The sequence below is a fragment of the Pempheris klunzingeri genome, chromosome 8 (genome assembly GCF_042242105.1).
Source record: "Pempheris klunzingeri isolate RE-2024b chromosome 8, fPemKlu1.hap1, whole genome shotgun sequence".
Classification (NCBI taxonomy): domain Eukaryota; kingdom Metazoa; phylum Chordata; class Actinopteri; order Acropomatiformes; family Pempheridae; genus Pempheris; species Pempheris klunzingeri.
Genome location: NC_092019.1, coordinates 26,878,743 through 26,902,019, shown reverse-complemented (window position 1 = coordinate 26,902,019; position 23,277 = coordinate 26,878,743). Strand labels below are relative to the sequence as shown.

The 23,277-nt window shown below is 42.0% G+C and overlaps 1 protein-coding gene and 1 long non-coding RNA gene across 4 annotated transcripts in view; one reads left to right on the top strand and one right to left on the bottom strand.

Moving 5' to 3' along the window:
* The window catches only part of tgfb2 (transforming growth factor, beta 2), a 66,296-nt gene that overhangs the window by 5,618 nt on the left and 37,401 nt on the right, over positions 1 to 23,277 (top strand). The gene's annotated exons all lie outside the window — the stretch shown is intronic.
* LOC139204646 (uncharacterized) lies at positions 7,965 to 8,376 on the bottom strand. The gene is made up of 3 exons (XR_011584439.1): positions 8,322 to 8,376; positions 8,137 to 8,176; positions 7,965 to 8,039 (listed from the first exon to the last, which is right to left on the bottom strand). It is a non-coding gene; the product is annotated as an uncharacterized lncRNA (long non-coding RNA).

Below are 23,277 nucleotides of genomic sequence, written 5' to 3'. Positions count from 1 at the left end.
GAGACAGAGAGACTGGGAATTGCTTGACCTGGGCAGTGGAGATCTGACCTTTGCTCCCCCTTACTAGATACTGGGGGATGGTGTCCTTCTAATATATCCTTGTACCCCTAAAACAAAGAATAGAACTGTTATATGGATGAAAACCAGATGTTGGGATGGATGGTCAAAGGGGGTATAAAGAAGTGACCAGAGAGGTGGCTCGAGGAAGACGAGGACAGAGAGACAGCAGCTTCGGCCGGGGGTTACACTGTCTGTTCTTAGAATTGGCTGAACGTTTTCCCAGGCCTCCATGGTGCCTGTTAGACAACTGACCTTTTTGCAATAAACCTATTTTATTCACTAAGTCGTTGTCAGCGGAAGTTTCCTTTCATCAACTGCATATCATCATCATCAGAGAAGATACGACAGTGTCACAGTGCTATGTCAAATAAAGACTTCATGCTGTGTGTGCTTCTCCTCTTTGGCCTCCCTGGCTGTCACAAGCCTGTAAGAAGCCACTTCAATCATGTCATTCGGAACAAATGAAATATCTAGTCTTCCACAAGGCTAAAACTAGCAAGCTAGTCCAGGCAGAGAAAGTGCAGCTAAAATTTGAGCTGCATCTCAGTGACAGACCGTCTTGAGTTACTCAGCAAGAAGCACACCCCGTCATTTAGTGAGCTAACCATACACCCATGGACCTGCATGAAGCACGGCCTCTGAGCTGAGAGAGCATCAGCGATGGGCTTCAGGTGTGTTTCTGCTGCTTTGCTTTTGTTTACGTGATCGCTTTATTAGTTGTGCATTTGTTAGACTGAAAAGCTGAGAGAGGTTGTCAGTCAGTGGTTGTGTAACATTACCATTGCTGTCGTGGTGGCAGTCTTCTCATCACTATCGTGGGTGGAGTTGTACGTTCATGTGCTCGGGGGGGGGAGTGGCTTTGGAGAGAGCCCTGAAGGGAGGGGATGAGATCTTTTGGTTCGGGTTGCATACCTCTGCGCCTCATCTTCTTTTGTGTCATATTCTTTGCTATATTTCATAGTCAACAGAGAAGATAAAGGTTGTGGTTTTGTGCAGCATGTGTTAACAGAGTAGCAGAGATTTAGTTGAAGCACATCTGTCCTCAAGGCTGCTCTGCACGGCTCGGCCCGCTCCAACTGGTGCCCTCAGTCACTGAGAAAACCTTTTCACAGCCACTTTAATGAGTTGTGGCGTCTGATTTACACTGCTGTTTGCTTCGGAAGTGCCCTGAACACACACATTTACTGCTTATTCATAAAGCAAATGTGGACCACATTTTGCTGTCTGTCTTTATTTAGTGAGCTGAGATCAAAGGCAGCAATTAGCTTGTCATCAGCTGACAAATTCATTACACACTTTGAACCCGTTTTTTTATTGTGTTTTCAAATTCCTGTTAAAAACATGGCATGTGAGATGTTGGTGTAAATACTCACTGAAGCCAATGAAGAGAAAGGATGTGTTTTAACAATGAAAAGAATTGGTTATCTCTTGGATGGTTCAGGTATTAGCAGTATGAAAAGACATTCCTGTGGTGTTAAGACTGTAAACAAGAATGTCTTGTTTGGCTCATTCAGATCAGGTCTTTATAGAGTCTGCAGGACTTTTGAAATAGGAAACAGAAAGGCTGAAAGGAGTAGCCCAGCTTGTATGGAGAGTTTATGGCATGTGTCTGCAATTGTAGTGGCACACTGTGAGCACTGGACTCTGTCTGACTTCCACTCAAAGAAAAAAAACATGTCTTGGAATGTATAACTTCAGAGGGATGCAGTGATCTGACTTTTTCCCTTTAATGCTAATTCTAGGACCTCAACTCAGGCTAGCTGCTACTTCTGATGACTGATCTGATGCCAGTGCACCTTTTCTCAAATATACAATCTGTATACTGTTCTGTGTGTGACTAATTTGCATGTGAAGTAGCACTGGGCTAGGGATTGCTGTGGCACTAAAAATGACTCGATGGTCGACAGTGTTACTGAATGATTGTACCTGATTGTACCTTGAAACACTGAATCTAATAATGACATTAACAAACTGTATTTCTATCAGTATCAGTCACGTCTGAGAAGGCCAGTGTCAGTCCCAGCACCAATTAAATCTAGTTTTAAGCCACAGTGTTGTGCAGTATACTGTACTTAAAGGGTTCCACTGAATTCTTATTGCATTTGTCAAAACAATCAATACATCCTCAACTCTTAAGGGTCTACATCACATCCTCATCCCACCTTTGATTTAAATAAGCAGTACATGATCACCACACAGCACACTAACAGCAGCGCTATCTTCGGAATCAACACACACAAAATGAAGCTGTCCAATCTTATTACGTTATAGCGTAAAGGTTGACTGAAAAGTCATGTAAAGTTTACTTTCCAGAAGAATCGTAGCCTGTAGCTTAGCAGAAATCTGATGCCACTGTCTCACTTATGGTGGGATCAGACTACACAATATCAGCGCAAATAAGGCCAAAGCTGACAGATGCCCCAATGTGACGTAAGGAGCAAAAGTATTCATTCAAGCTTTATTCTACGTGGTGTGTCACAGCCTCACCATATAGCTGAAGACGGAAAGCGGACACAATGAGATGTTGTCTAATAATAGCACAGAGAGCTCTGTTGTTCACAGTGTTCATAGCGTGACATGGGGAAGAGAAATAGGAGCTGTTGGCACTATCAGGTGAAACAGGGAAGTAGGGCCCTGGCATCTCCTTTGCAATCAACATGTGATCAAGTTATGACAGTGAACTGTGATTGGTGGGGTTCAACTTGTAGCCAGCATGTCTCTCTATCAAGTCAGTGGTGAAATATATGACTGTTCCATCTCACACCCATGACATTAGTGGTGACCCTTACATCTACCGCTGTCTTTCAGAATTGATTTAAAGGAAATTTCATATGTCTTTGCTTTCTGCATGACACTGGTCATCCCATTTGTGTCACTAACTAACTAAAGTGAGCAACAATGGCCACTCTCTCCTCAGTTGTAGCAGTCCCTACTATTGTTAGCTTCCCTTAGGTTCACTAGCTGGAGGAAATGATTATTGTATCAGTAACAGATCGCAGAGGTAAGATCTCCATTGCCATTTTTGATATCGCCCCATGTTGCTTCTTTTAGTTGTAATAGCAAAAATGGGAGGGATCACCTTTGTGTTCAATTTTTCACAAAGTTAGGTTTTGATATAAGCCCTCTGAGAGACCAGAGGGCCCTGCTGGTTCTATTCTGGTTCTCTATGAATTTTTGAAAGACTGTGGAGAAGAAAAGTGTGTGTGTGTGTGTGTGTGTGTGTGTGTGTGTGTGTGTGTGTGTGTGTGTGTGTGTGTGTGTGTGTGTGTGTGTGTGTGTGTGTGTGTGTGTGTCCATGTTTTGAAGTGGAAGTGTAGGTCTGGGCATGTAGGTCTTTGTTATTTGCCCTGCTAACAGTTGTGTTTGTGTGTGCAGTGTGCTGTGTGCATGTTGTTGAGCCTGTGTGTGATGGATGATGCTTTGCTAGTCCAAGTGAAACCTCTGGTTAATCTCCCCTGCACCTCTCTAAATAAACCCAGTCGTGTGGTGGCTGTTGGTTTGTGAAGGGAGGGTTGTGAAAACAGCCAAACACATGAACGTAAACACACATGGACATTAGACATGATTCAGCACTGGGTGGAGGTCCAGACCTTACTGATAAATGAAAATACAGAGAGGTTTTCATCATTCCTATCAGTGCACCTACAGTGGTATATATCATACACTTAGAAAATGAAACTAATGTTGAAATCACTGACCCATATGCCACTTGTGCACATGACCAAACAAACCAATCAAACTCTGTATATATACAGAGACTTCAAATACTTACGGTATACTTATACTTATAATGACGGCTTACTTGGAATCATTAAATTGGACAACAAGATGATTTATGTTGCACAGTATGGGGATACTAGACAGTTGTCATGATACCCTGCCACTATACTCTTACTACTGATACTTGAAGAATGAGAGTGTTTGAATTATACTGTGATTGTGTGCAGTACTTTACTTCCACCCCCTGCAGGCCGAGTGGGCGTTAGGGATGGGCCATGATTTTCAAATGTTTGAATAGTCTTTATATTATGAAAAACTGAATAGTTTATGTGATTATCATCTTGTTTTAAAAATCTATTTTCCTTTCCTTTCCTTCCTTTAAAGATGTGGGCATAAACAGTCTCTGATTTTTCATTGCTATGGCAGTCTTAAGCAGAATAATGTAATAGTTCACAGCGACAACCAGAGTATTTTTGCTCGAAATGCACATACCTCATGAGCGTGTCCACCTCTCATATGCATGCTGCAGCTTTCATAGAGACAGAACGAAAGACTGGCTCAAAGTACAAGTGCTCTTCTAAAGAAGTGCCTTCTATGGCTTCTTGACAAAGAAGTGGAATATGGCACCATTTTGCAGACATTGATGAAGCAACGATACCTGTTTAATTTGGCTTTAGCTTTTTAGCTAAAGGAGTGCAGACACAAAGGAAACTTCTTAACTGTAAGTCGGGCACAAGTGGTGATGAAGCTCCAGGATTGTTAGCCTGCACACTACAGTAGTGCACTAAGGTAGAATGAACAAAAATTACTTACTACACTTTCTTTGGAGAGGTCTGCGCTCTTCAAATCTTTAGCTTGAGCTTCAAGCTGGGGACGGTACCACAGCTATGGAGAACATCCTGTGTGGTACCTGTCCCCAAGACTCCGCACCCCGGGGACATTGGCAGTTACAGGTCGGTGGCTAGTACTTGCTCATCTCCACCCGCTGGTGAACTCTGGGATGGACCCACTTCAGTTTGCCTACCAGCCTGGCATCGGGGTGGAAGACGCAGTCATCCTACTCCTACACCGAGCTCTCTCTCATCTGGAGGAGTTAGGATCTTATTCCTTGATTTCTACAGTGCCTTCAGCACAATACAGCCAGCATTTCTGAGGGACAAGCTGGAGAACACCGGTGTGGACCATCACCTCACATCCTGGATTTTGGATTACCTCGCCAACCATCCACAGTATGTAGGGACACGGGACTGTGTTTGACATGGTTTGGTTGCAGTATGGGGGCCCCACAGGGAACAGTCTTGTCTCTGTTCCTCTTCACCCTCCACACAGCAGACTTCTCCTACAACTCACATACCTGCCACCTGCAAAAGTTCTCTGATGATTCTGCCATCGTTGGTCTCATCACCGACGGAGCTGACAGGGAGTACAGAGAGCTAACGTAGGACTTTGTGGACTGGTGCCAGAGGAACCACCTCCGGATCAACGCGGGGAAAACCAAAGACCTGGTGGTGGATTTCTGCAGGCGCACACATGCCCCCCTAGCACCAGTAAGCATCCATCGAATGGACATCCAGATGGTGACATCTTATAAATACCTGGGTGTTCACCTAAACAAAAAACTGGACTGGACTGACCACTCAAATGCACTTCATAAGAAAGGGCAGAGCAGACTTTAACTGCTCAGGAGGCTCAGGTCTTTTGGAGTGCAGGGGGGGCTCCTTAAGACCTTCTATGACTCTGTTGTGGCATCAGCCATGTTATATGGAGTGGCCTGCTGGGGGAGCAGCATCACAGCTGTTGACAGGAAGAGACAAGCTCATCAAGAAGGCCAGCTCTGTCCTGGGTCGCCCCCTCGACCCAGTGGAGGTGGTGGGAGAGAGGCCATGAGAGGGAACAACTCCCACCCCATGAAGGACACACTGACAGCATTGGAGAACTCCTTCAGCGACAGACTCCTCCAACCTAAATTTTAAACATTTTCTCACATGATGAGTCATCCAATTAAAAACATGACGGATGGATATCATATTCTTTCCTGTGTCCACACATACATTACTCTCATAACAAATCCCACATGGACTTTCGGTGAAGCGAGAGACCAACATGGCTGCGTAGCCTTTTGCTCTGTTCAGATGAGCTACCCTACCCCCCATGCTATAGCGATAAAACTGAATAAAACTTCGTTAAAATAGCTTCAAGCCCCTATCTATCCCCCAAATGTTTATGAGCATTTCCTGCATGGGATCTTGTGGGAATGAGAGCAGGTATGGATACTCTGTACCATCAATTTTCCACCTCAAGACCTAGTAACAAGTTAGGGAAGAATGCTGGTTGCTTATGCTGTGTTGTGAATGAAGCCAATAAAGGGTTAATGTCTGTCTGACAAAAAACGCCTTCATGTGGAGCAAACCAATTACAAGACTCCACTGATGACGTATTTGAAACTGCAATCAATAAAGACTACATGTCTTGTAAAAAGGCGCAAGACGGAAATGTTTCTGAATGTAGCCATGTGTGTGAATAATGAAAATTAGTGCCTGAAAGGTTATCCCAGTAATTTACTGAGAACTATGTGTGAGCATCCAAAGCACAATACACTTTGACCATGGAAACATACTAGACTAAAAAAACTACTAGATACTAGAAAAGAATCCAAAGGAGAACAAGATGGACACACAAGACAGCAGACCTGCAACGCCTGACGACACAAAATCTGAACTTGCCAGCATCAAAGGTCTCTTTCTAGGGATTGCAGCAGATGTGAGCAATATGAAAACTGGTCTAAAAAACACTGCAGAGAAACTTAGAGCAAGGATGTCAGAGACTGAAACTAGGATTTCATACCTTTAGCCACATTTAACTGAAAAAACACTAAAACTCTTAGATAAAGTTACATATTTAGATGATGCAAGGAAGCAGAATAACGTTTGTATGATGGGCCATACCCATACCAGGAAATGCTGAAAAATTCTACTTCAAACGCGCTAGCTACTGCAAAACTCCAGCGCGCGAAGTGACCTAGTTAGTCTTCCAATTTATATCTACTAAAGAAGGGATACTCTGGGACGGGGAACATGATAAGAAGGGATATTTGACTCCATTCAGTGCAAGTCATCAGAGTAAGGTAGTGATCATAAATGTATTGAATGTTCCAATTACTCTTGTCACTTGTGTGCAATATTGATGGTTACATCACTGTTTGTCACCTGTGTGCATTACTGCTGTCAGTTTGTATGTGTAATACCAAGGGTTACATTAGTTGCAGTTATGCAGTGTATGTTGTCCACTTCCAATGCAAACAGTTCATTCTGAACATTTCTGCAAAATCATCACTGCCTACTTGAAATTGCTTTTCCCTACAAAATCCACATCTTCAGTTAGACAGCTCACTTGGTTCTGGAAAGAAAAACATGGTAAATTTGATAAAATATTTAAAAAGTCAACACTAACTAACAAGGATCCATTTACATTTTCAGTATTTGAATAATATTGCCGTCTGTCTACAACCGTAACCAAGCATTTTAGTAGCCTAAACCTACAATAACACATGGGATAAAGACTGTGACCCAGTGTCAAAGTCATGAGGTTTGTACACCCACAAGTCCTCTACAATCATACAAATAAGGATAAGAGTGCACACTTTGGGACCGTCCCTGCTGGATGCTTGTTCACATAAAAAGGTGATGACAGTAGTTATGTGAAGAGTAAAAAAACTTCAGAGCTCAAGTTCAAAGCCCGCCTAATTTCACATCTCCACACAGCCGGCCAATCACTGTGGGAAGTGGGTGTGATTGAAAGGTGGTTTCTGACACTGTAAGACATTCGCAAAAAGTATTTAGCTGGTCCATTTGATAACAAAAACACTTTGGTCAAAAAATAGATATGTATAACGCCACTGGTCAGATTGCTACAACATTTGGTAAGCACACTGAAACCTTCAGTATGCATTTATTCAGAGGTGTTTTCACACATACAAAATCCATCATATCCAAGCAGAGTGGAACTGAGAGTCTTATGTTATTGCCACTATGAGCAGTAATGTAGGTTTCTGGGCAGTTATAGAACTTGCAGTCATGGCGTTATTGCTGCGTTACTGCGAACAGACTGCATGGTGACTGCCCATCACTTTTGACTGCTATCTGCCAGTATTCACTGCAGCCCAGGCATGTTGTTTTTGTGTCCGTTCTTAATTGGGATCCGCCATATCCAGCTGAAATCCTCTTTTCCTGTGATGGAGTGCTCAGAGAGGGAGAAGGCAGCTGCAGGGAGAGCAGAAAACTGTGAGACTGGGTAATTGCCTGAGTGTAGGACTTCACCACAGAGTTGTTGTTGAGAGCCTGCTTTCTGTTCACTTACGCAAGACCTGGACACTGCTGCCATTTGAACTGCTCAGCCACTGTGGCCAAGCAGCATTGCATAACAGAAGGGGAGAGAAAGAGAACGATTGAGTGAGAGAGTTAAAAGAATAACAAATTCTCCTCCAGCACTTTCAATATTGTTTACAACAACGGCACAAGCCCTGCGTAAGATGATAGTCTTACCAGGACTGCAGAGGGAGGGGAGGTGGATGTTTGGTTCGTGGCCTGAGTTCACAGGCTGGATGGGAGTTGGGACAGTGTTTGTGGCTGTGCCGGTGCTCTGCCTCAGGTTATACAACAGGCTGTTTGAGCAGAGGCTGCTGGAGCTGTGATCACGACATTGTGTGTCATTCACTGAAGTATGAGGCTACATGTATCTGCCTTATTGCCACTCTGCATGTGCAAACACCACACTGTGGGTCTCTCTCATGCTCTCTAATTGTCCTGTTGCCATACAATACAATACCATGCAACAGTGGAAACGAGCCATCCCAGCAAGCATTCGACAGCTTTCATCATGTAGGAGGAGGCCAAGTTTAAATTCAGTCCAAATGAACACCAAACTTTCACATTTAATAGATATTAATCAGAGAGATGTTTTATTTTATTTACTCTGTCTGTACATACTAGGAATGCCCTTATTCAAAACATATGATAATCTCAGACAATAGAAGATTAGTCAATAGCATAGACAATAAACACTTCATTCATGAAGAAAGATTCAGTTTTGCTCTGATTCCTGTTGCTGACTTGACCTGGTGATATTAAAACTATTTTGAAGACAGCTGAAGGGGGAGGGGTGTGAGGGGGTGGAGGGGGGGGGCAGCTGTGGCTCACAGATAGAGTGGGTCGTCCCTCAATCGGAAGGTCAGATGTTCGATCCCAGGCCCCAACTTCAGTGTGGTTCAGTGCCTCAACTCTTGAAGCATAGCTTCAGTGTGTGATAGTAATAATAGTCTCCCCCAACTTAGATTCCTCCTGAATGAATGTTGTGTGAATGAGGATATAATGTAAAAGTGCTTTGAGTAGTTGGAATGACCAGAAAGGAGCTCTACAAATTCAGACCATTTAGCTTTGAACAGTTTGAAAACACTGAAATCCTGATTTGGTGGATGTGCATGACCTTCATGCCTAAAGAACATGAATTGGTGTTGTGTACATGGTGTTGTTTGTCTGTTGCTGGGAATTGGGCCTACTGAGACTGACAGGCCATGGTGGATGGGCCTTCAAAGCTCTGGGTATTTTTAGTTCCCAGGGATTATGTGTGGAGTTGTTTTCAATTTGCTATTGGCAGGTGAGCAGTTGGGCGGAGGCGTCTGGAGCTCATATTCCCTCACTGTAGATCCTTTTCTTTTCCTCACTTGCAGTCTCTTGTCTTATTCCCAGACTTTGCTTTTATTCGCTTGCTCCTGACACCTCTCTTCCCCTCTTCCTGTCCCCCGTCCTCTTGCTGTTTCTTCATTTCCTCTTGGCTGCTGTGTGTCTGTAGCCGTCTCCTCCTATCTACTGCACTCTTTATTACTTTCATTCGTCTTCATCTGCTTTGTGGCCATAACTTAACAATTTGTCTGGTTTCCTTTTCCATAAATCACCTCTAGAAGCTGGTCTGTTGTCTGATTCACCGTCACTGTCAAGGCTTCATTATTCCTCAACTTTGAGAACATTTGCCTTATATCATGCTGATTGTTGTTTCATGAGCTGATTTTTCCTTCTCATATTCTCACTGCAGCCAAATGACCTAATTGCCACTTTTTAAAATATTATGTTCGTCCTCCTCACTTTAATTGTTTCAAGTTGATTATCATTCTAAAATATCTCCAAACAGTGGCCTCTTTCCGTCCGACTAACCTTCCGAGTTAGTAAAAATATCTCATTTGAGTTGCCTTCAAATATTACTTTGCACTCAAAGCAATGAGCTTAACAGAAAGCAGCAAGTGCTGTACTGGGTGCTTTCAGGGCTTTTTTAGCTCTCGATTTTGCCTCTCAGGCTACATACAGGCTGCAAGTTATTGGCACTGGATGGAACCTGAAGGGAACACCTACAGATACTATTTAGAGCAGAGAAAGTATTTCCATCTCCTTTGCACGTTTTTAGATATGAAAAACAAAACTAATTATACAGTTATATATGCAGTTTATACTGTCCCTATGAAATAGAAAATCAGTAAGGCAGTAAAGCACAAATGTGCTGGGTGGACTGAGTAGCCATTAAATATCAAAATAGCCAACTGTCAATGCATCCACGGGGCGTTAGAGATGTACTGAAATCAGATTGTTCAAACAACTTTAGGAAAGATTACGATTTGAATATTTTTGCCAAAATGTTGAGATGACCATTCGTGGTAGTTGGTTGTGGTTATTATAATAGAAACAACTTCCAGTGTTTTTAGACACTTGGCTGATTGACTCTGAATTAACTGAACTTACATGTCTTATAGATGTGAGAAATACGCAAAAGTAGGTCAAATAGTTTTCCCACAAGTCAGTCCCATTATTTCAACCCCACAGACCATTACTTAGTCCCTGTTTCCATTCTCAAATGGTAAAACTGATTCTGAAGCAGCAAACAGTTGCATCAGGTAATAAATCTGAGTTAGGGGAAATTTGCACAGAAATAGTCACTGCACTATATCAACAAACAAACTGAAAGAAATCTCCCAATAAAATACCCACAGCTTAATGCTATGTTTTAAAAAATTTGCAGATTTTGCAGTAAAGGTCTCTATGGTAACTGAAATGTTGAAATTATTAAACAAACACCCAATATTATCAGCATATGCGTGTGAGGAGACATATGTGCACATGTGGACTTCATGCCAATACATCTGCAAAAGCAGTCATGGCTGAATTCCGTACAGCTCAGGATCACAATGTTATAATTTCACAGCAAATGTTTTCATTTATGTATTCCCACGCTTTGAATCTGTTATTGCTCAGCTCATGGATACAGCTGAATAATATGGCTGCCACCTGTTCTGGTCGTTACAGAGAACTGAGGTTTGGAAACTAAAATTGGAACAGGTAAAAATCCTTTCTTGGCCTAGATTTAGCAAAAAAGACCTAAAATTGAGTATTTAGCCTGCCTTAAGCCTCACAAACGCACTCAAAATGAAACAGTTTTAGCTTAAATTGTTTCCTCCTGTCTTCAAGGTCAAATGTTTGCCCACAGCAGGTGTCTTGCACAGCCAAGGCAATAATGACCCTTTCATGTTGCAACCTCCAGCTCCCTGACAGTGTGTAAAGTAGCCCTGTAAAACTAAGGCCAGCCACAGCTGAATCATTATATCTTTTCCTTAGAAACTATGTATATATAGAGTATATGTGTGGTCAGCTGTGGTCAGGAGGCTGCTGAGGGGGACTGTCCTGCCACATTGTTGCAGATTTTGTCACAGTGTCATATATTAAACAACGATTGGCTGAAATACTGCATGCAGGTAAAAGTTACAGGGGTAGACACGTGTCATGATAAATGTCAGACTTGCTTTTATCAGACAGTAAATTACTTCTACATTCCAGAGGTAATTAATGACATCCCCTGGAGTGTAGATCTAAAATGATATGTAGCAAAGTGTTGTCCAAATACATGTATGTATTATAAGAACTAGATATCCATATCAATGAATATAATTTCATTTGAATGAGAATTTTTTTTCTAGCTTCTAGGTTTCTATCTCCATTGTATGGCCCCCTGCTGACCCAAAGACTTAACACTGGGATGATGCCACATGTACAGAAATCCCTTTTTAAACTCTGAGGTTTCCCAATTCTAAAACCTTCATAGATTTAAACTCATAACTCAAAGTGTAATAATTGGCCTTGTTTGCAGTTTGAGGCATCTTGTGACTAGTTTTACAGACTTCTCTTTTATGAGGCAGATCTGTAGAAGTGTCTTTTGAGCTGCAGGGGATTTCTTTGCTGCCGTCACAAGCTGTCTTCTGTCTCTTCTTCCACCAATCAGACAACTCCCACCACCTGTTCCACTCACCTGCTCCCGATCACTCATTAAGCCAGTATTTAAACCTTCACCACTCACTCACTGCCATACTGTTTGTTGCTCCTTGATGCAAGACTCTCCAGCACTTGTTCTTGGACTGATTGCTTTTTGCTGACACAGCCCGTCTCTGACCAACCTGCCTTGTCTCTGTCCTGCAAATCAACTCAGCTTTCTGTCTCTGACCTTGAGTTTTGTTCCTGTTCCTCCTGGATCCTGTCTACTTGTGGCTCCCTGGCTTTTGGCTGCTTTGATTCCCCAGACTGGCTTTCTGATCCTCTGTCTGGTTCCGACACTCCCTCTGCCTGCTCCCTCCTGCCTCGCCCAGTGTTCACCTGATTCCAGACCCGCTGCTTCACTGAACACTACTCCTGCTGCAGTTTTCATGGTACCACCAGCTCCCACTGAACTGTCCTGAGTGTGAGCTCTCCTTCCTTGCTCCGCTGCCCGGCTCACCGATCCGGCTTCACCAGCTGGAATCCTGGGGTGTCCTCCAAACAGACTCTGAACCAGGTTGCTACTCTGAACTGCATTCACTTGCTTGCCAAGTGTAACAAATTTTTTTTTGACTTCCTGTGTGCTGCATTTGGGTCCAAAACACTTCCATTGTAGTACTGTAAGTGGCACTGACTGAATTAATCCAGGATGCTTGGGTAGCTGACTAAAATGTGTCCAGACAATTGTCCCACAATGTATTTTGATGCAACCAGCAAAGATGGATGAGGATGTGACCTCACATTTTCTGTAGTTTAGTCTGTTGCATGATTTATTAAAATGATACCCACTTGCTCTGTTTTCCAGCAAGTGAGCTTTAGCTAGAAAGTCAGGTGTTGGATGACTGGACAGTGGCCATGGTCATACCTGAACAGCTGCCCTTCGGCACCCATGGTGCTATCTTGGTACTACTTAAAACACGACGTGCCCTTTTTAGAAGCGTAGCTAAGGTTCATGTTTTTAATGTGCAGTAATTCTGTACAGAAAATGCTGCGATCACTTTCTTTCCAATAGTGAGATGAAAATCTATTAATCCCATGAGACTGAATAACCCTAAAGGTGCCCCATGGATGGTTCAGACCACTCACTCTTGTCCTTCCAGAGCATATCCAAAATTATTAAAAGCTTAAAATATACTGTAATTTATTAGAAATTACCCAATTGGAGGATATTTAAGACTGACCACTCACTCTCACCAATAACATCTCCCCACCACAGTGCAGCCTAATATCGCTTTCACATTGCATTTTATCTGGAAAAGATGTAGCAATGACAGCTAAGCCAGAAGTCCCTCTCAGTGGTACTGTCACTGCAGAGCAGAAGAGGTCTGGGAAGCCAGTGGCTGATCTCTGTTGGCTAATAACATTGAAATGTTGGAGAATAACATACAGCTCTATGTAGCACACAACCGCACTGCACGAGGCAGGACATGATGCTAAAGTACCCTGTGGTTGAAATTCAGCGTTTTTAAGCGCTTGCCAGAAACAAAACAGCCTTTATATCTCGGGAAATCACAGGAAGTCGTCTCTCTCATTAGCACTAGCTTCACACTGGAGGGTTCAGGCCCAGTCAGAACTCTATTACTGTGGTCCAAACAAATCACCAGAGAACTACATAAGATACGCTAGCTAACTATATAAATGGTCTGTATTTGTATAGCCCCTTTCTAGTCATTTCAACTACTCAAAGTGCTGTTTACATTACACTCTCATTCACTCATTTACACATCATTCATCATCTAAGTTGGAGGAGACTATTCTTTCACACACTGAGGCTATACTGCAGGAGCTTTGGGTTCAGTGTCTTGCCCAAGGACACTTCGACATGCTGACTTATAGAAGCCAGGGATTGACCTGCCGACCTTCAGCTATGTTACTGCGCCCTGAATCTGTGTGGTTGGTTTTTAATCACTGAGCATAGAAGAAGTTTGCCTTCAGGGCTTTCTGCTAGAAAGACTTGAGGGTATCTGGTGACGTAGTTTAAAGTCCGACAAAGTCATAGAATGAGACATGGTTGTGGTGAGTGAATGGGCCAAAAAACTTTACTTGGAGACAGACTTTTGACTCCAATCTTGATGTAAAGAGGCAATGTTGATAAGTTTTACACACACACACACACACACCATGTGTATGATGAGTTAAGATTTGGCTAGTATTCTCTGGGGTGTACTTTTATTGGGTTTCCAGTCACTTTTTTAGGGTTTTGAGTCTTTTTCAGGTTCAGGGCTACTTTCCAAGCTTATTGTTAATTAATGCACATGATGTCGAATTAGGTCACAAACATAACTTGAGCTTGGTTTTGAGTGGAAATATGTCCAGATTAGTTAAGTAGCTTTGTCTTTGCAAACTGTGAAATATCTGCATAATGTCAATTTGAGATAACATTTAATCGGAGTATAAGCGAAGTATAACTTGAGCCTTACAATTGCACTAAATATTATTCAACCCCCACTGCAAATTTGGTGTATTGGCAAAATTTAGAAACATTCAGCTGTGTTCAATGGACAAGTCAAACAAGAACAATTGAAATAGCTTAGCACAGTAATATTACAGGTGGTGTCACCAAATTCAACACAATATTCCACTTTTACTGACTACTGCAATCTCAAAATTATTCAACCCCTTGTTGACATCTTTAGTACTTAGCAGAGCAGAGCTTTAGTTCTTGGGTTTACGTGCTATAACCGCCTTCTTCAAACCCCACCAGAGATTTCCTTTGGGATTCAAATCAAGCGACTGTGACGGCCACTCTAGTATGTTCGAGGACTTTTTATGAAGCCTTGGGGGACTTTGAGGTATGCTTGGGATCACTGTCCCGTTGGAAGCGAAGGCAGCTTGCACAAACAAGCTTCTCTTGATTTACCCATATTTCTAACATGCAACCAAACGTCACTGTGAACAAACCCCAGGCCAGTCCACGTATTTGATGTGTTCTGTCTCAAGCACACCTTGATACATCTGAGGGGTTGAATAATTTTGAGACAGCAGAAGTCATCAAAAGTTACATTTTGTGCTGAATTTGGAGATACCACCTGTAATATTAGTTATGCTGAGCTATTTCAATTGTCCTTGTTTGAACACATTGTACCAATACACCTAATTTGCAATGGTGGTTGAATAATTTTAAGTGCAACTGTATATTGAAAGAGCAGCTTTATTGGTCATAACTGAAGAGTCTATATTGTAGGAAATGGCAGGATTGTGTTAATCAAATGAAAATGTTTCTGCTATACTTCCCCATGTCCATCTCTCATCTCCTCACTTTAAACTATATCTAGGCACCTATGCTTGCATGCATAAATGCTTAAAATAAATGCTATTAAAAGTCTTTATCAGCATCTTACTGACTGAGGGGTTCCTATATGTACACAAAAGACTCTGTTAAAACAGTTATCTGTGAATGCTGATTCCTCTGTATCAGCAGTGTCTTTGTGTAATATGTAATAGAAGTTTTTTATCCTGGTCAAGGCAAGACCATTGGTCCTATAACTATCAATTGATAGTTTTTGAGCTTAGCTATAGAAATCATTTATTAGTGTTGTTAGGTTCCTTATACTGGAGCTGCCTGTGCCTCTTCACTCGAATCAACTAGCTAACTGTGAGCAATTAGTCCACCCCCACTATCAAAACACAACAGAGAGAAATTCAACAGGGGGTCATAAACTGTGTGTTGGAAGTCAGAGAGGATAGACCTCTGTCACATTGGTAAGTGGTTTTAGGTTGCTGAGACACAGTTAATAAAAGGCGACATCATAAACCTCTGTACCACCAACATAGAGTTGGAATTCGGTCTCAGTTGAAGCAGCTGTTGGTGTGCAAGAAGAAATGTCACGCCTCAGAGGGAGGGGCTTACGTCTGCAAGGCTTGCAGCAGCTAATGAGTAAAATGTACCTAATGGGCCCAGAGAAAGTTGTGCATATGATAATGTCCTCAAACTCCCTCCTGAGGTGATGATGACATATTCAATAGCAGCCAAAAATTTGTACACACCTTCTCATTCAATGTTTCATCTTTATGTTTATTATTTTCTACATCGTAGATTAATATTAAAGACGTCAAAACTATGAAGGAACACATGGAAATATGTAGTCAACAAGTGTTGAACAAACCAGAAAAGGTTTTATATTTTAGATTTTCATACTCTTGGCATTCTCTCGATCAGCTTCATGAGGTAGTCACCTGGAATGGTTTTCAATTAACACGTGTGCTTTGTCAATAGTTCATTTGTGGAATTTCTTGCCTTCTTAATGTGTTTGAGACCAGTTGTGTTATGCAGACGTAGGGTTGGTACACAGTTCTATACAGAGAATAGCCGTATTACTGATGTAATCCATATTACAGCAAGAATCACTCAATTAAAAGTAAAAAGAAACAACAGTCCATCATTAATTTAAGACATGAAGGCCAGACAATCCGAAAGATTTCAAGAACTTTGAATGTTTCCTCGAGTGCTGTTGCAAAAACCATCAAATGCCCTGATGAAACTGGCTTTCATGACGACCACCCCAGGAAAGGAAGACCAGGAGTAACCGCTGCTGCAGAGGAAGTTAGGAGGAGAACAAGAGAATTGCTTGGGCCAAGATACAAAAGGAACATACGTTAGGCTGTACTTTGGTCTGATGAGTCTAAATTTGAGATTATTTGCTCCACACGCCCCATGTCTTTGTGAGATCAATGGTTTCTACATGTGTGGTTCCAATCGTGAAGCATGAAGGAGGTGTAATGGTGTGGGAGTTTTGCTGGTGACACTGTTGGTGATTTATTCAACATTCAAGGCACTCTTAACCAGCATGGCTACCACTGCAGTCTGCAGTTTTGTGGGTTTTGTGCTAGTGGGACCATCATTTGTTTTTCAATGGGACAATGAGCTCAAACACACCTCCAGACTATGCAAGGACTATTTAACCAAGGAGAGTCATGGAGTGCTGCTTCAGATCCACAATCACCCAACCTTAACCCAACTGCGATGGTTTGGGATGAGTTGGACCGCAGAGTGAAGGAAAAACAGCCAACAAGTGCTCAGCACTGGGAACTCCTTTAAGACTGTTGGAAACCCATTCCAGGTGACTACCTCATGAAGCTGATTGAGAGAATGCCAAGAGTGTGCAAAGCTGTTTTCAACATTAATCTACAATGTAGAAAACAATGAAAATAAAGAAAACCCATTGAATGAGAAGCTCCAAACTTTTGAATGGTACCATATACTGAAGAGATGGGTCGAATCGGAACAATATTTTAGGGAAATAATGGAAAGACTTGCAGCTAAAGCCAAGGAAATAGTCAAAGTGTCAGAAGAAATAGGTAAATAGGTAGGTATAACCTAGACGCAATATTCAATATTCTCACACAGCACGTTGGTGAAACCATCTCCTCATCAACTCCGCTACTCCACTTCTCCACCAAGTTGCCAAGCACGAAAGAAACTATAGAGCATGTTGTTGACTGTCTACGTGTTGCCTGAGGGGTCGACAGCTGGCACCCAGTTCTGTGGACTTTTAGACATCAGCTCCATGACCTGCATTATAAATGTGTAGATAGAGTGCATCCTTGAGTGCAGTGGGTTAGACTTTTCCTGTCTAAATCTACAGAAAAGTATCTCCAGTAGCAGAAGCTCAGAGTAGTTCTCGACAAGATGGAGGAAATGGGTATTGTCTGGAAGTCCTGCAATAACTTAATGTCTCCCCTAAGAATAATGGAGACCAACAAGTGTGCACTGATTTTAGGCAGCCATACCTTCAAGGATGCATTTCTGCTGTCTAACCCATCTGATACCTTGCTTTAGTTCAATGGATTTGTCCTCTGGCTTCCCCTCCATAAGGATGACAAAAGATTCACTGCATACACAACTAAGGTTGGCTTCTATGAGAACAACAGACACTACACCACATGGCCTCTGCAACAGGTCAGGCTCCTTCATGATGCCCATGACATCCATCTTTCAGAAGTACATTAGTCTCCTTAGTCTCCTCCAGCTACCATGATGCGTATTTCTTGCATCATTTGGCACAGTTTTCCATTTGGTTGTCATTAGCTCCGCCAAACTGGAAGTCAGCCATTTTGGACAAAATATTCACAGTGAAACAAGAAGCAATTTTTAAGGGGCTCGACAATGTTGGTGTTGACTCACCAAATTTGACACACACATCACAGGGACTAAACTGTGTAGTCTGATGTGCTTGTTACTCTTTAATATGGCGAGTGTGCTCGACGTTCCCTGCAAAGATTCAATGAAACAGCCCCTGCAATACATTTCTATTAAACATACATAATTCAATTGGCATATGTAGCATGATCAGACCTAAAAAAAAAGGGTCTTGGAACCATATCTGACATGGTGGTCTGCAGCACAGGGGCCCCACAGGGAACAGTACTCTCGCCCTTTCTCTTCACCCTGTATACCTCGGACTTCAGGTACAACTCTGGTAGCTGTCACCTCCAGAAGTTCTCCGATGATGCAGCCATGGTAGGGTGTGGGTCAGAGGGGGATGAACAGGAGTACTGGGAGGTCATCACCAACTTTGTTGACTGGTGTGAACTAAACCATCTTCAGCTCAACACCAGCAAGACAAAGGAGATGGTGATTGATTTCTGCAGGAAGACATCCCAGACTGCGCCGGTGACATCCAGGGATTGGACATTGGGAGGGTGGAGACCTTCAAATACCTGGGTGTTCACCTCAACAACAAACTGGACTGGTCACACAATACAGATGTCCTGTACAAGAAGGGCCAAAGTCGTCTCCACCTGCTGAGGAGACTGAGGTCCTTTGGAGTGTGCAGGACTCTGCTCCGGACATTTTATGACTCTGTGGTGGCGTCTGCAGTCCTCTATGCAGTGGTCTGCTGGGGAGGAGGGAACACGGAAAGGGACAGAAAGAGACTGAACAGACTGGTCCGGAGGGCCGCTTCTGTCCTGGACTGCTCCCTGGACTCCACAGAGGAAGTGGGTGAGAGGGGGAGGTTAATGAAACTCAAATCCATCATGGACAACCCCTCTCACTCTCTGCATAAGACTGTGGGGGCACCCACCCTGCAAGAAGGAGGAGCAGGTCATTCCTCCCATCAGCCATCAGACTCTTTAACAGCAGCATCACTGGCTGAAGTTAACACACCGTGAATGTGCAATAATCATTTATTTATTTTTCAACTCACCTTACTCATATTACTGTATTTTTGTTTTTTATAGTATTGTCCTCTTGTTTTAAAGGGGTACATATTGTAAATAATAATTATTGTTGTATTGTTTGTCCTGCTTTCCTACTATTGCTTATTCTTTCTATTTATGCCTGTCTTGCCCCTGCCTGTGTTGCTGCTGTGACATGCAAATTTCCCCCAGTGGGTGATCAATAAAGTCTTGTCTTATCTATCTCATCTTATATCCTAACTCCAACAATTTTCTTGTTAATGGAAGCCAAGCACAGGCGCTGTTCAAATGCAAACTGACAGAATTAACCCAAACCACTTCAAATCCAGAACCTAATATTACAATAACTTTGTAAGGCCAAATTCCGAAGCTTTTGAAGTCTTGAAGTTGCCCAAAAGTTGAAACAGAATTTGTTGTTACTTGGCCAAATTAGCTCCAAACTTCACAAAATTTGACATAAGGGTTAAAATGTGTAGTCTGATGTGCTTCTGACACTTTTTGATTTGGCAAGTGTGCTCCAAAATTTTAATGAAACAGCCCCTGCGATCCATTTCACCTACATGTACGAAATTCAATAGGCATGTGTATGATGACCAGACCTAAAAAAAAGTCTTGTTGCCATGTAGAATAAGGTGTCTTAAAATAGGTTCCATGTCTGTCTGAAATCCCCCCAGTAGATTAACTAGATCACCGTATAATCCTTTACGGTGCTGCATTGTGAATCTTTTGAGTTTTAGTGGAACAGTGTGGTCCTGGCATGAAAAATGCGTGTGAAAAAAATTTGAAAAAATGCGTTCTCGTAACGGCAGTAAATTTATCCTGCACTTATTTTTATTCGTCAGCCACAAGAGGGCAGTGCTGAGCTTTTAAATAGACATTAACCTCTCTGGAAGAAGCTATAAAGCCTAACAAATGCCTGGTAAACACTTTTTTGACATTTATTTTGCTGATGCTCAATTTACATAAAATTGCACAGTGTAATCTGCATAGTTACTATTTAAATTTTAAAACCATGACAATTATGATCACTTTGTACATCTCCTCTATGAATCACATGTGTTTAGTGTGTATTGATACGCTATACAGAATCACTGATTCACCAATTCTTTCCACAATTTCATATTGAGTTATAGTCACAGTTCTCTGGCACCAGATCATGCACACAGGAAGTGATATGGGGCAGCTGTGGCTCAGCGGTAGAGTGGTCCCTCCCTAGAGTGGCGGTAGAGTCGTCCCTCAATCAGAAGGTCAGGGGTTCGATGCTCAGCTCCTATGGGTCAACATGTCAAAGTGTCCTTGAGCAAGACACTGAACCCCAACTTGCTCCTGAAGCAGCTTCAGTGTGTGAATGAGTATGAAAGAATAGTCTCCAAAAATTAGATTCCTCCTGTATGAATGATGTGTGAATGGGTGAATGAGGATGTGATGTAAAGTGCTTTAACAGGTTAACAGGTGTCCTACGTTTACAGATACAATTATATATAATTTAGTGTAAATGCAAATACATACAGTACAACAGGTGGTGAGGGTGGGGGGCATGGCATAAGAAGATCATGCCTTGTTTTAATACATACTGCATGCTTTAGTGCTTTGCTACTGGTATTTGAGGTTATGGGAGTGATGAGTAATGAAGTGACTGGATGCAGGAATCAGGGGTCCCGTATCAGCTATGTGTGGCACTGTGTGAGTGTGTGTTGCTTACAACCCACACACTCAACCAGCCCCTTGAATTTCCCTGCAAATCGTTACTTTACGTAAATGCTCAAGTGTAGGTCAACTGGCAGTCCATTTACTGCACTGTCAGTCTGGATTTAATTTAACTTACTCCAAGTATAGACCAATTTTTTTTTATCAAAATCAAGCCTCATTAGCAGAGGCTGCATTGTTCATTCCATCCCTCCACTTCAGCTAAAAAAAGGAGTATTCCAACATTTGGGAAATACATTTATAAATGGTCTGTACTTGTATAGCACCTTTCCAGTCATTTCAACCATTCAAAGTGCTTTTACAATACATTTACATTCACCCATTCCCACATCATTCATACAGGAGGAATCTATGGTGAAGGAGAATATTCTTTCACACACATTCACACACTGAAGCTGCTTCAGGAGCAAGTTGGGTTCAAAGTCTTGCCCCAGAACCCTTCGACAATCAGCAGTGGAGGATCCGAAGATTTGAACCGACGATCTTTCGATTGCTCTACCTCTGAGCCACAGTCACACACAAGCATTAAATTAAATACATTAAGCTGCTTTTTTCCAAGAGTGACAAAACTGATATTATCCACAGGCACCTGAGCAATGGAGCAAGTGGAGCTGCTGCAACCCCCCCCATTAGACTTGGGGGAGCAAATGTGTGTTTTTGCATCCCCAATTTTGATCAGATAACTTTAGCTATTTTTAAACATTTGAGCTACTTTTCAACATAAAACACTATTGTCATCATCAGTTTGAATTATTTCCTCCTCGCTTCTAAAATCAATCTTGTTTCGTTGTTCATTTTTCACAGTGGAAGTGGTGATATTATCAAAGAGCCTTGACTGTTGCTATGGGGATTAACACATTCCGCTTTGTATTACGATACAAAACTTTTAGAATCACTTTAAAAATATGATATTGTTTACTAGATATTTGATATATTCCATAGAGTGTGAGAACTGACACATAGAGACAGATAGCCATTCACACTCACACCAATGAATCTAATCTGCATGTCTTTGGACTGTGGAAGGAAGCCAGAGAAAACCCATGCAAGCACGTGGAGACATGCAAACTCTACACAGAATGGTTCAAACCTGGATTCAAACCTGGAACCTTGTTAGTGTGAGGCAACAGTGATAACCACTGCACCACTGTGCTGCCCTCTCACATATTTGATTTTTATCGACATAGACATCTAGATGCAGTGTTATCACTAGTTCAGCTGTACTAGATATGTGATAGTCCTAACTAGGGATGATAGATGATGGACTAAAATTTTTTTTTATTTTTATGTCACTCTATCTACCCGCACTACCTTTGCGACCTACCGGTCGATCGTGATCGACGTATCGGCCACCCCTGCTCTAGATGATCTATGATTGAGTTCAGTAATGTAAACGATATATTAGTATCATATTAATTAAGGTTTTTTTAAAGTAATGCAAAGAGTATTCATCTCCATAAAAATGGTCGATCATTGAAATGACGCCGCTTCCGTCATGAAAACGGACAATAAAACTTGATTGTTTTTAGAATTGAGGAAATAAACTGATGGCCGTAACGGTAGTCCACCCTATTGTTGAGCTATCAAGGGCACTTTAATTTTTTTATGTTGAGAAAAGCAGAGCATCTTTGCGTCCATAGAAACAGTTGAGCCACTTTTGCTTTTAAAAACTGACAAAAAAATGGATTTTCAGGATGGAAGCAGAAATAGATTAAAATGGATGGTCATAGCATTAACCTGTTGTGTGGTTGACTTATCAAGCACATGTTTTCGACCCTCTAGACTGCCGTTGACTGATGTGGACTGATAAAATGAAGAGAGGAAAACAATAAAAAAATCTTGTGGTTAAATGTTGAGCAATGTAGCAGTTATAGTTTTTAAAAAAAGTGTTGTTTTTACTTGACTTTCACCTTCACAAAGCCAGAATACATCTGCCAGTGGTCGTGTGCCTACCCATACCAGGTCACTTGTTCACATTGAATTGTAGCCTTTCTGGTTATGTTACACCTCAACATGGACCACATATCATATGGAGGCATATCACATGGATTGCAGCAGAGTTGTATCATGCAGAACATGTAATAATTGGTAATAGCATTGAATACGGTCATCAGGTACATATTTAGTGTCATCTTTCATGTATATTATTTGCCTTAGTACCCTTATTAGGCTATATCCTCTAGCCAAGCAGAAAGGATGTACTGTGTTGTCTGCTATTGTCGTTTGGGGTGGTACCTATGACTCTAATAAGGGATCGGCATTGGTCTTCCTGTAAGCATTTCGTGAGGTGTTAGATGGGTTAGTT